Source organism: Lathamus discolor, chromosome 6 (assembly GCF_037157495.1).
Source record: "Lathamus discolor isolate bLatDis1 chromosome 6, bLatDis1.hap1, whole genome shotgun sequence".
Taxonomy (NCBI): Eukaryota; Metazoa; Chordata; class Aves; order Psittaciformes; family Psittacidae; genus Lathamus; species Lathamus discolor.
The window spans coordinates 86,836,511-86,849,446 of NC_088889.1; the positions used below are offsets into that span (position 1 = coordinate 86,836,511).

Sequence of the window (12,936 nt, forward strand, 5' to 3'; positions counted from 1 at the left end):
GACTGCAATGCATTTCTCAGCCAGCGTGGAGGAATCCCTGCTGCAAACAGATGCTGGAACAGGGGGAGGAATAGGGCAGGGATCTCATGGGAAGGACTCCTTGGGGTCCCAGCCTCTGCAAGGAGGTACAGCAGTACCTGCCCTGCGGTCCATGGTCAGAACAGATTTGCTCTGTTCTCCATGCTCCTTCTTCTGTCCATGGGACTTCTGCACTGCCTACACTGGGTCCTTGTCACCCTGTCTCTGTTGGGACATGTGTGTCCCCACGACTCAGCCTGCTGCTAGGTGTGTGCCCATATGTGCAAATGCTGCTGGGCGGCACAGCGGGGAGGAGATGGGGCTAATTCCTTCCTGAGACTCTCAAGGAATCGGCTTATAGCCCGAAGCTCTGATTACTGTTATCCTGGCCAGCATGATGGTAACCACTTCCTGAAATTACCCGGCTTTTTCCAAAATCTAGGGGCCGGTTTAGACTCACCTGACCAATGTAAGTAAAATCCAGCCCTGGTTTCACCCCCACTGGGTTTGAGGGGCTGTGTCAGAGCAGACTCAAGGCTGAATGTGAGAGAAGAAGTTTGAACCCTCAAATGCACCCAGTGGGAAATGTGCCTGGGTGTGATGCCTGATCCCACCTGCCAGACCTGATGGAGCTGATGCAGAGCATCACCATCATCCCCTTTCCAGCTGCCGTGCTGGAGCTGAGCGCTCAGACTCACCTGCTGGGATCCTGGCAGCTAACGTGCCTCTGAAATGGCCAGCAAGGCATAGATGCTGTCAAGTGAAACACGGAGTGAAATGTTTGGCTGACAGGATTAAGCTGTGAACCCCACCTTGTCTGCAGCATGAGATGTGGTACCACATGCTCCCACCTGCTGCTGCTCCTTGTCTCCCACTGCAGCCCGCCAAGCCTGTCCCGCTTGGAAATTAAAGTGGGGAAATCAAAGTCCTTCTCCCTCCTCTCCTGCTGTGCCTCTCAGCCACTGACATTAACACTGGAATGGCTGACATTAGCTTTGAATGGATTTTAATAACCTCCTTGTGAGCCTAAATTACCTGCGCAGCATGAGGTCGAGTGTGTGTTTGGAGACCTGGCCATGAGCAGCGTGCATCAGGAGCTGGATCTGCTCTTCAGGCTGAAGACATGAGGCCAGACCTGCTTGAGGAGCTGTGGTGGCTTCTGCCGATGGCAGATGCCTGGCTCTGGAGAGCCACTGCTGCGGCACCTGCTGTCTGAAAGCATCCTGCCACCAGCGGGTCTGCAAGGGGCTTGTGAGCTTCCCAGCACTGCGGATGCTGGTCCATTTGGCCACCTCCATGGGATGTTTTTCTCCCTTGTGCAGTGTATGGGCTGCTGCAGGATGGTCCAGGCAGCCCCAGGCGCTACCATCACATGGCATGAAATAGCAGACTTGGTTTAGCAGGGCCCTGTGGATGAAAAGCTAAGTAAGATCATGCCTGGCCCAGCTGAGACTCTGGAGTAGCGTATGGAAATCTAGCAAGAAGATTAAAAGGTGTCCCCAGGCAGAAGTATTTATTGCTTCCTTTGTGACGTGAGATGCGTGTGGTGTGGGAGTCACACGGACGGTGACCTCCCCTGAGCATCTGTACGTGGGCAGAGCAATGTCCCCACAGTGGCTGATCTTGGGGACAAGGCCGGAAAAGCTCCTTCTGAGACACAGGAGGATGCATCCAATTTGCACTCCTGCACCAGGGATGCGGGCTTGGCCTCAGCCTTGCAGCTCCTCTGCAAAGGGAAAACCCCCATGTTTTACTCCTCTTTTACAAGAGGGAGAGCTAGGGCAGATTGTCAGATAGTTCTCACTTCTAGAAGATGAAGGGGCTTGGAAACATCTTCTGAAGTTACTTTTCCTCAGTTAAAAGTCCCAAGATCTAAGTGAATGATGCAGCCTCTTTGGCTGGTCACAGAATCGAAGCCTAATTCGTGTGAAGAGCGATCGTTTCTAACCGCTGTCAAAATCCACATGTATTTCCAGTACGGAAATGGGAATATCCACAGGAATATGGACACGGGATCACAGCAGGGGTGGGTCAGCAGCCTTTCCAAGTCAGGCTCAACAGAGCCTGTGGAATCATCAAGCACCTCAAAGAACTGAGGACTGAAAACAACCCCTTAGAAAAAAAGTGTGTGATAATGATTGAGTTATATTTAAGAGGCTCATTCGTACTAAATAAATGCAAATAGTTTACATGGAAAATATTTCCCATTAAGCTTATTTCTACCTAAAATGCTAACAGATTGAGATTATGACTCTAATGATTATTTTTATTGCTGGTTTGCATTTAAATGGCATAAATTTCCCCCTACTGTTCTCTCTTTGGGTTAAATCAATAAACCCATTAAGAAGGTTCGTCTTCCTCTAAGATTCCTCCCTCTCTTCTTTCTGTCTCATCTCCATTGCTGCCCTTTCTATCCACCCACTACCAGTGATTTTTCAGAGCTGCCTCCAAGACAGTGGTGCCGAGGATCTGAGAATCCCCTTTGCCAGAGCAGAGTGCATCCGGTCTTTGCTGAGACAGGAGACCACAGAGGAGCAAAAGCACTGTCTCCTTCCCTCAGCCTGGGACATACTGCAAGGAGATGCTATTGAAGTCAGCTCTTCTCTTAGCCTTTCCCCTCCTGTTTTAACAGGGAAGCTATACCTGCCATGCTCCTTCAAACACTGGCTGTGGCTCACTGAGGAGGTGCTGGATTTCTGTTTGAAGAGGAATTACCCTGATATATACACAGCGAAAGTCATTAAGACACTGACCTTTAAATTGAGCTTCTTCCTGTTCATGTAGGGAGGAGGTAGGTTGAGTGCCCAAATCTTATTCATTTTAATGACAAATCCTTCACATGGAGGCTTGGAAACGCTCGGCTTTAATGCAATTCGCCTCCCTCTGCTGCAGCTTGGCTTTGCTGTGCAGGGTTTGTCTCTGCTTCCCCTGCATAGTGACAGACCCTATAGATCTGCTCCAACCCTGCTGTGCCCAGGTGCCATTGTGTATGGATTTATGAGCTGAGGGCAGTGCTACCACAGGGATCTCTATGCTCCTTAATCAGTATCACTGACCTTTCTTTTCTCCATTACTCTCAGCATCACTTTTTTCCTAGCTCAATTTGCATAGGTTTCATGTTATCCATGTTCTTTGCTTTGTCCCTGTTATCCCATTACCCTGGATAATCAAAGCTGGCTGTAATAGAAACAGCAGAAACAATTTGCTTACCCTCCTATTAAAAGATATTCCCTCTACTAAGTCTGAGAATACCTGCAGTTCTGTGGTAATGCTAATTAGCTGTGCATACATATCGAAAGTAAAGCAAATGACACCGGGATCCTTTGGGATGGTGGGGATTAAAGAAAGATAAGATATTATTCTCCTCTTTCTCTGTGCTTCAGTGTCCCTGGCCTCAGTGGAAATGGCTTTGTACTTATAGAATAAAATGTAATGCATGGTAGTGGGAGCCACTGACTCTGCAGAGAGGTGGAGCTGAAAGGAGCAGATTTCCCTGCTAGCAAACCCACTATGAAAGTAATGATCCTCCCCAGTGTCTTGCTCCTTGTCCTTATTCCCAGTGGGATAGGATGGGACAGTCTTTACCCTGTGCTGGTTCCCAGGCCTCAGAGTCTGGTGGTGCTGGGCAGGGTGGTACACGAGCACTGATTTGTTGGGGCAGCGGCTATCCCCCTGAGGATCATATGGGTGGAAAACCTCCTGCCCATCTTCAGAGGCTGGTTGAAATAGTGGCTGTAAATGTGAATGCCCTTTGCAGTGCCAGGTACCTGCTTTTGGAAGTGGCTATTAAGTCCATCAGGATGTTTGCATATCCTTCCTGCACCTTAGGCAGCTGACACAGCAGCAGTTTCGGAGCAGGCAAAAGTCCTGGGGAAAATAAGGAAGACAGTAATGAGAGAAGGAAAATCATCAGGAGAGGGGATACGCAGTGACAGGACACGTTGCTCGTACTGTCCCAGCCACCCCTCTTCATTTTGCACTGCGTAGCACCACAGGCTCTGCCTCACCACAGCTTATCCATGAGGATACATGGGGCAATCTCCCACCATCTGTGTGCAATATCCTCTAATAAGTCTTGCAAGAGGCTTTCTCCTGAGTGTCAGCCAAACGAAGAGTGATTCACGCATGCGTGTAGGACTGTCAGAGCTCTCCATGTAGGAGCAATCCCACACAAGTCCACCCAGCAGCTCCTCACTGAGCTCCCCAGCTCTTCTGCCAGCAGCATGGACACACACCCTCAATGCACCCCAATGGATCTGAGACTGGCCCTAGAGCCACCAGCACAGACACAGTGTGTCCCCAGGTCTGGACCTTGTGCTTCTGCCACTCTCCCTGGGACTAAAGCTCCAGGAGGCTGGTTAGACAGCCATGGCTCTCCCTCCAGCCCCTGAAATTGAGGAAGTCATTATTTATCTGCACTCTGATAACCACTGTACCTTTGATGCAATACTCATGTTTGGGATTTCACCAAGCCTCTCATCCTCCAGGGCTGTCGAGGAGCTTTATGCACCCATGACTCAGAGGCAGGCGTCAGTGGAGAGTCTGTAGATGCACCCAGCAGCTGTCATATGGAGGGTATAAATAATGTATATGCACCTATATACACATGCCCTATGAGCTCAGGACCTTCCCTTCCTGAATGGTACCAACTCCTTTAAAGGATCCCTGCTTCCTGCCTGACCATGGCTCTGACTGTGCCAGAAGGCTCAGAATACGCAGATATCCTCCACATCTCTCAGAGGATTACAGGGATGGGCAATAAAAGGGCTGATAGTGGTGAGGACTTGGTACTGCAGGTCCCTCCTTGCCTGCTTAGAGCAGTGTAATAACTCCTTCCCTGTCACTGAAGCCTTCACTGTTATCGCTCACCATCAATTCTGTGTGCAGTTTTAAGACTATAGGTACCAAAGTGCCTTGCTCTTCTCACAAGCCTTATGGTCAGTAAGATGCTTTGAAGCCCATGGTATTCATCCTTTAAAGCCACCCAGGTGCAAGTTGTTGGTACAAAGCTGAAGAGGACTTTTAAGGTGCTTGGGTGCTAGCCAAAGAGATTTGCTGGTGCAGTCAGGGCCCAACCAGCTGCACACCGAGGGGCTGAACAGAGCCGTGCTGTGCCTTGTGCTGCAAGGATGCAGGTGCATCATCCCAGCAGAGAGCTCAGCCCCGAAATACCTGAACCTCAGCAGAAGAAGCAGGGAGACTCAGATTTGAGTGCTGGCTGATGTCAGCCCTGAAATCAAGCCCTTTGTCTTATTGCCAGTCATCTGAGACAGTCTGGTTCTGATCAGGCAGCGGAAGCTTTAATTGTAAGAGTGTGTTTAAAAATGAAAATATAACACGAGTTTGACTCATAGGAAGGGGTGCTTGGGATTGGAGATGGGACAGTGTGTCACTGTGGGCATTGGGAATTTCTTATTGGTTTTACTTAGCTGAGGCAAGGTAAACTTCCCATTAACTTCCCTGAGAGAGCTTAGAATGATTTGACCCTTAAAATTAAAGATCAGGAGCTAAGCTGGCTCCAGCACAGCCTCCGCAGCTTGCTGAAACAGCCAGCAGCTTTCAACAGCAATCGCACTCAGTGTTGTTATGTCTCTTCAACTCCTGACATTATTTGGAGGAAAAAACCCAAACAACCAGGCAAAGGTTGAATTTGTGGGCTTTGTTTCTCTGCAGTTCAAAGGATGCTACAGCCTGGATTTTAATTGACACCGTGTTCTCCCGACTGGTACCCGGGGCAGTCCTGAAGGCTGACACCCAGCCAGGCAGGCAGAACAGCAGCCAAGGAGGAAGGCTGTTTGAAGTGCTGGGTGCCTGCCACCCATCTGCAGGTACTCAGAGGTCTCCTCACCACCATTGCACTGATCTGGGGGCAGAGGAGCATTGCTTCATTTCTGATCATTAATGCAACGGTCTGTTCTCTGTTTTCCTTCCACTGATCTCTCTGCACAGTCCAGGGGGAGCCACATATTGAGTGGCTTGTGCTGGAGATCACAGCACACAGATAATGAAGCTGTTTTCTTACCCTTTGTGTTTCCTGACAGTGCAGCTCAGCCTGGTCTCACACTTCTGCCTGGTGCCAGGTCTGGAGCCCGCAGGAGGCAGTGGGAGGCAGATGCTCTGCAAGCTGCCAGCAGTGTAAGGCTGTGTGCCCCCATGGAGAGAAGCAGGAATAGCTCAGGCTCTGGACACCCTCAGCTTAACCCCAACGCCTCGGCCAAATGGAAGTTGTCAGTGCTGACATGCAGACCTGCTCCGGTGTATGGAGCGCAGGAAGCTGCTGGGATGGATGGGGTGTCACCAGGGCTGTGAGCTCCTCTAGCAGTTGAGAGGTGGGCTTTGCTAGGGTCAGAGCTAGGACAGTCCCCACTCTCCACCAAGGAGGCTGTGGCACTGTGCAGTGATTCATGAAGCACATTCTTGTTCCGAGCACAGGTGGGATGGGAAGCAAGTGACCTGCTTTGATAAGCACAATCATCTTCCATCTTCCCAACAGGGCTTTGGGGTTTCAAATCCCCTCTTGATTGAGATCTAACAACAGCATCTTTCCATCTCCCTTCTCTGACCAGGAGCAGGAAGGCTTTCTGGTCAGCAGCTCATTAACACTTAGGATGGGGTCCCACCTGCTCCTCTCTGCATATTTGGCATTGATCCCACCTTCATACTTGCCTACTTTCCTCCATCTCACTTCTCCTTCCTGAGCTAATGGCTCTGCATCCTGTAGGCTTCCACATCCCTCCACCTTTCCTGCTTATCTATGCTTTGACCCCAGGAAAGCACTTTTACGCACACCCTCTGCTCCATGCTCATTATGCTCCATGCAGATACCTCCTTTGCTTCATGAGCCTTTATCATTACCACCAGCACGGTCTCAATAAGTCCTGTGCAACACAAAAACATCAGAAAAGCATTGTCAGCCTGCCTGTCCCAATCCAAGCTGTAGCTATTAGTCCCAAAAGCCCAGTGGGGTGGATATAGTTATTGCTAGGAAGCTTTGTATTTACCATGACCTTGCTGACATTACAGTAAATGCATTTCAGAGCCCAAGAAGTGTAAAAATAAACTGCAAGGAAATCAAGACAGCTAATTAGCCAAAGGTTACGGCTGGGCTCTGTGACTGTCAGCCCTTTTGAAGTTCTCCTTCACACAGGCAGATCTGTGTGCAACGCCACTGCTCCTCTGAATAAATGTCTTGGTTTCCAGAGTGGCTTCGTAGCAGGATGTGTATAAACACAACGTGAGGCCTGTCACAGCAAGCCTGGGCAGGAGGCTCACATCCTTTAACCTTGCACTTCTCCAGCGCTGAAGAGCGTTTCATCTCGTGGAGCGGCTGATCAGCGTTGTGCTACCTCCCAGCGCCTTGTGAGCAGGGGCGAGGAGAGGCCAGAGAGCCGCTGTTCTGCACGGCCAAACCTCTGCCCTGGAGGTGCTCCTTCACCACTGGTGGCCCTGCCCTTTGCACTGTGGTCACAGTGGAGGATACTGGTGGGCTGGCGGCTGCACCAGTCATCCAGGGTTTGGATGGTACCATTGGGGTGATGCTGGTTGGGGATGGGAGCCTCAGGAGTGCAGGAGCACATCCCCCAGCACATCCTGGTCTCACCCCACATGTCCACCGTTCCTCAGTATCTGATGTTTTCCTGAGGATGGAGCTGCAGGTACACCAGACATCACAAGAGGAAGAGGACTGGGGGTCCTAGCTGAGCCAAGGGCTGAGAGAAGGGTATGACTGCCATGCTGAGAGAGGCTGAGGAGGTCATGGTGGAGGCCTAGGTGGAGCAGGGTACCGTGTCCAAAGGGGTATTCCGCCCATGTTTGAGCAGGAGAGCCCTGGAGCAGCAAAGGACCTATGGGACTTTGAGCTGTGTTCTTTCAGCTGTGGGAGCTTCCTCTTCCCATGCTCTGAACTGCTTCTCACAGGGATCAGGAAGAGCTTGGGCACAGTGACCTTAGAGGTAACACCAGCATCATCTGCGTTGCCCTGTCCCTCTCCTCTTGGGTTTTCCTCCTTCCCTTGTTCTGCTTCTCTTTTAGCTCCATTTTCCTTTAGAAATGCAAATCCCATTGCAAGTCCCTCTTTATTCATTGCAGGTTTCTCCTCTTTCCCCGTTTCCTCCTGCTGCTTCACTCCCTCCTGCTTGTGGCTCGTGCAGTGTCATGCGTTTGCTCAGCATCGCTCCTCCTAGAACACTAATTTGCTGCTCATTTCCTTTACACCCCGAGTTGGGGCCTTGTGTGCATGTGTGTGTGTGATTCAATTAAACAAAACACAATAAAAGCAGGGAAAGCAGAAGCAGACACAGACAGACAGTGATTCCCCTCTCTCCAAGGGCTAAGCCTATCTGCTGGTAAGCTTGGTCCCAGCATGGCTTTCTCATATTGCCACATGGGTTTGCTTGTAATAGCCCTTCAGATCTCGTGCTTGGGGTTTCCATTGCTTCACCAGGACCCAGGGATGGCAGCTACTTGTGCTGTCAGGAGCTGGGGCTGCTGCATCAGAGGAGAGCACCTTGCAGGAGCTGCCTGTTCACTTCAAATAAACCCTGAAATGCCGAGTTGTCTCCAAATGCTCAGTATCCTCATCCTATCCCATCCCATCTCATCCCATCCCATCCCTTCTCCACCCCATCCCATCCCTTCTCTACCCCATCCCATCCCATCCCTTCTCCATCCCGTTCCCTCTGCACAGCTCAGTCCCTACAGCCCTCGAAATCCTCCAGGTCTCCCACTTCCCTCCTCCAAGCCAGCAACTTCCCTGCTGTGTATCCTACCCTACCCACATCCCTTGTCACCCTCCTTGTAGCAGATTCCCCCCTTGCTAGGACCAAGCTTTCTCCCACATCACACATCGTTCCTTCTGTGCGACTTGAGGCACAGCAGCCATGCCATGGTGGGGTTTGTTTCCTTGGCTGACTGTTGGGCTTCCCTCCCACTGCCCTGTGCCCCTCTCTGTCATGCCCTTCTCTCCCTTGCTACCTTCCTGCTTCATTTTCTTTCCCCTTCTCCTCTCTAATCCATTCCTGCTGTGAACATACGTTTTCTTAGCACCTTTTGCTCCCAGTCATCTCCCTGGCAGGTTTCTCCCCTCTCCCATGTGTGTTGGTGTGGGTGTCTCTCTCCTGCAGAGGCCGTTTCTGCTCACTCATGCCCGGCTGGCTCCTGTCTTCTCTGTGCATCCAGCCTCTTTCCCTGCTGGCTGTAAATCTGACAGCTCAAGTGGGTCAGTGTGAGCGGAAGGAGGTGGTCCCTGGAAGGGCAGAGAGCAGGCAGGAGGGGCCACCAATGCCAGATTACAGGGCGATGGGAGAAGGCGAGGGCGATGTTCTTGGAACCCAATACTGCTCCTTAGGTAAAAACGCCAACAGCAGAAGTGACCGCCCTCCCCACAGCAGCCCCCGCCATGCAGAGCCCTCCTGAGGATCATAGAATCATAAAATAGTTAGGGTTGGAAAGGACCTTAAGATCATCCAGTTCCAACCCCCCTGTGAAAGTTTGTGCTGTGCCATTTCCACTGAGTTTCATGTCCCTCTGAAATGCTGGCAGGGCCCTTGTGCTGCTGAAAGGGAAACATCCCTAAGAGGGCAGATCCCTGTTCAACAGGGCAATTGCTTCTTGCCCAGATACCCACCAGGCATCCTCAGGTGTCATAGAGAGGCTCCATGCTTTGAGCCTCTGCCCTCTGTCCCTTACTTGTAACACCAAAGCTCCTTCTTTCACATTTGGAGGGCTCTTTCTGGTACCATGGGGCTGTCTTTATCTCTGGCTGATCCAATGCTTATTTAAACAGCAGGAGGAGGTGCTGCTCCCCATCCTCTGGGCCATGGCAGTTGTGGTGGCTGTGAGATAACACTGTCCCTGAGTCCTGTCTCTGGTGACTGCATGCCCAGCAGGGGCAGGATGGATGTAATAGCATGGCCTACCTTAGTTTTGCCTCCTGGCTTCCATAGGTGAGACTGTCCTGTCACTTAGTGGAGATTTTCGTGCTGAACAAAGCCAAAAATGGGGCCAGCTTTGCTGGTCTGCAAGACCAGGCCTGGGGAAAGGAAGGCGAGGAGCTGCCTTGTGGAGCAGAGAACCAAGGGACCATCCACCTTCTTTTTGAGCTTGACCAACACCTCAACACAGGGACACATGGTCCCCACGCTTTTGTCCTCATGGAGCACAGGCATCCACAGCACAGGAATACATTCTAGCTGACAATAGGTCTGCAGAATTTCCCATGCATGCAGCCAACGCACCTGGAGCCATTCCCAGATGTCTGTCCTCATTAATGCCCCCTTAGCAATTTTCTGAGGACCAGAATCTATCTCCAGCACCAAAACCAGCCCCTTCTTCTTTGATTTATGGATATTAGTCCATGCCAGCAGGCAAGAGGCATGGAATGTCTAAGTAATATATAAATTATTAAATTGGTTTTGACACTTTCTCTTCTGTGTCCAAGGCTGCACCTTTCTTACCTCTCTGTAACATCTGAACCTGCATGCTGCACTCAGAAAGACAACTTCCAACACGGAGCAGTCAGCATCACTTGGGAGCTCAATCTTTAAAGTCTATGCTTCCTCTCCAGCAGCCACAATCAGACTGTGGCAGAGAGAAGACCCTCTTAGCCCCATCTCCAAGGGTATGTGCTCGTGGTAACTGCTGGTGTGGCCAGGGCTGTGGGATGCCGTTGGTCCCACGTTACTTGTTCTGATCATAACACAGGACAGGCCAACTGCATGAGCCTGCTGGCAGCTGTGCCTGAAACAGAGCCCAGGCAGGGATCCAGTGTGGGTGAGTTTCTTCTGCAGTCATTCAGATGCTGGCTCCAGATCAGTAATGGCTGGTGCCGTCCAGCCCTCTGATCCAGGGACCGAAACCCTGATAGAATAGTGTTAGCTCCACCAGCTCCAGTCTCCCACCTACTCAAGCCATGCTCTGGATTGGCAGCCACCCTTGCAGCATGTTGCTGACTTCTGCAGTGCCATGCTGTTCCCAGAGTACGGGGCAGATGAGGTGTAGCAGCCAGCACTTGGATCCTAGTGAGCTCATGGTACTATGGCCTGGGAAGAGAGGAAAGAAATATCTCAGGACCTTGGCATGGGGCTGCTTTCATTTTCCCCTCCCATATCTGCGCTCTATAAGGACTCAGTTTGCTCTGTACCCGCTGGACAGCCCTTGGACTACCTGTGTTGCTGAGATACACCCTGCTCCCTTTGGCAGTTTCTGCAGACCCATCTCCCTGCTCTGGTCTCTTGTTCTGGTCAAGGAGTAGAGGGTAGGCAGTTCTGGGGATCCCATCCCTCTACTTCTAGGCTTTGCAGACCCTCCAGCACGTTCATTGCCCATCTCTGGACCTTGCTATTGGCACTGTGACATCTCTGATGAGCCAGTGAGGTAGGGTTACCTCGGTTATCCCCCTTGATAACCCAAATCCAAGAAGTCCCTGCAGCCCATACACCTGCACACCAAGCTGCATGGACCATAACCCTCAGCACGCTACCTTCACCGGAGCAGGTACCCACTGTGTACTTGTGAGCTTTGTGCACACCTAGTCCTCTCTGGAAGTAGTGCTCTTCTCTATTGCTTAATAGGAATCGAACGACAAGCTTACCTGATGGCTGTGCCCCTTGCAACACAGCCTGTCACATACTAACTCCTCGGCTCTAACCAGGCTGAGCCAAGTTTCTCCACTCAGGTTTCTCCAGACCTCATGTAACCCTGCTGTAAAACAGCAATTAGAGTGCATCTAAACCCTGGCATCTCTCTCTCTTTGCAGCCTGGCTTAGCTGATCCTCCCCCAAAGTACCTCCCTCTCTTGCCCACGCCCAAAAGGGTTGTCCCCACTTTGCATTGCCCACACAACACTCCTGGTCCCTTCTGTGGCTGTGTGCCTCCCACGGCTCCCTGGGACAGAGACGAGGGGAAGCAGCAGGACATTAGCAACTTCAGGAGCTCAAGAGCAGCTTGAAAATTATTTGTGTTCTCTTGACAAAAATGAGCCTGTCCCAGTGGTAATAAGGCTGCTTTTGTTCAGCAGGCTCTTAGCAGTGATTATTGTTGGTTTTCAATTTAAAAACCAGACGGTCTATTTATAATCTATAGTGTGTGGACTGAGATTTTGTTTTCTTTAACCCTGCCTTTAAAACATGCTCTAAGTCCTACTGCTGACAGTTCAAGGAAGCAGAGGGGTATCTATCTGTCACTTGCAGACCCCATGAGTGAAATGATAAGCAAGACAAAGTTAATGGAGCAAGGCTGCAGGGATGCTATGGGTATCTGGTGAGGCACTGGCACAGGGTGCCCAGAGAAGCTGTGGCTGCCCCATCCCTGGAAGTGTTCAAGGCCAGGTTGGACGGGCCTTGGAGCAACACGATATAGCGGAAGGTGTTCTATGATAGGGTGTTGGAACTGGATGAGCTCTAAGGTCCCTTCAACCCAAACCATTCTACGATTCTATAATTCTATGTAAGATGCCAGGTGGGAAATGTCTGGGGCTGTAGCAAGAAACTACTTTCAGTGGTGTTGGAAGGGCTCTGAACTAAAGTGCAGAGTACTTGGGCTAAGGCCACACCACACACTTTTTCTCTCTTGTCCAAAGCAGGGGCCGATCAAGCTGACATCAGCACCATCCACAGTGCTCTCAGCATGGAGACAGGAGAAAAGCCAAACTCCAGTCTGGCCTGGCACTGGCTCCATGTTGGCAAGGACCTCTAAAAAGCAGCTAACGCCATAGGTGCTGAGGTGATGGTGAGAAGGATGGTGGTGCCAGGGGTGCACTAAGAGGTGCAGCAGAGCACTGCCATAGAGTCTGGCCTGGGTTGAGAAGCTCTTGTATACACAATATGAACATCTCTACATGCTTTAGGCACTGGGCCAGTGTTGGCCTGGAATGGCCCCTTCCACTCTAACAGTATGGATTACCTCTGGCATGCCAGCCCT

At 51.0% G+C, this 12,936-nt stretch overlaps 1 protein-coding gene across 5 annotated transcripts in view; it reads left to right on the forward strand.

The window, feature by feature from the left end:
• The window catches only part of ELFN1 (extracellular leucine rich repeat and fibronectin type III domain containing 1), a 107,254-nt gene that overhangs the window by 62,555 nt on the left and 31,763 nt on the right, over nt 1-12,936 (forward strand). Inside the window, exons 4-5 of one of the 5 annotated variants that reach the window (XR_010614116.1) lie at nt 2,651-2,809; nt 5,692-5,726. The exons of 3 other annotated variants lie outside the window; for them this stretch is intronic. The gene's annotated coding sequence lies outside the window, so the exon portion shown is untranslated. Of the gene's footprint in view, nt 1-2,650; nt 2,810-5,691; nt 5,727-12,936 lie in introns of those variants that run through there. One more of the 5 variants, XM_065686523.1, reaches the window with a different exon arrangement.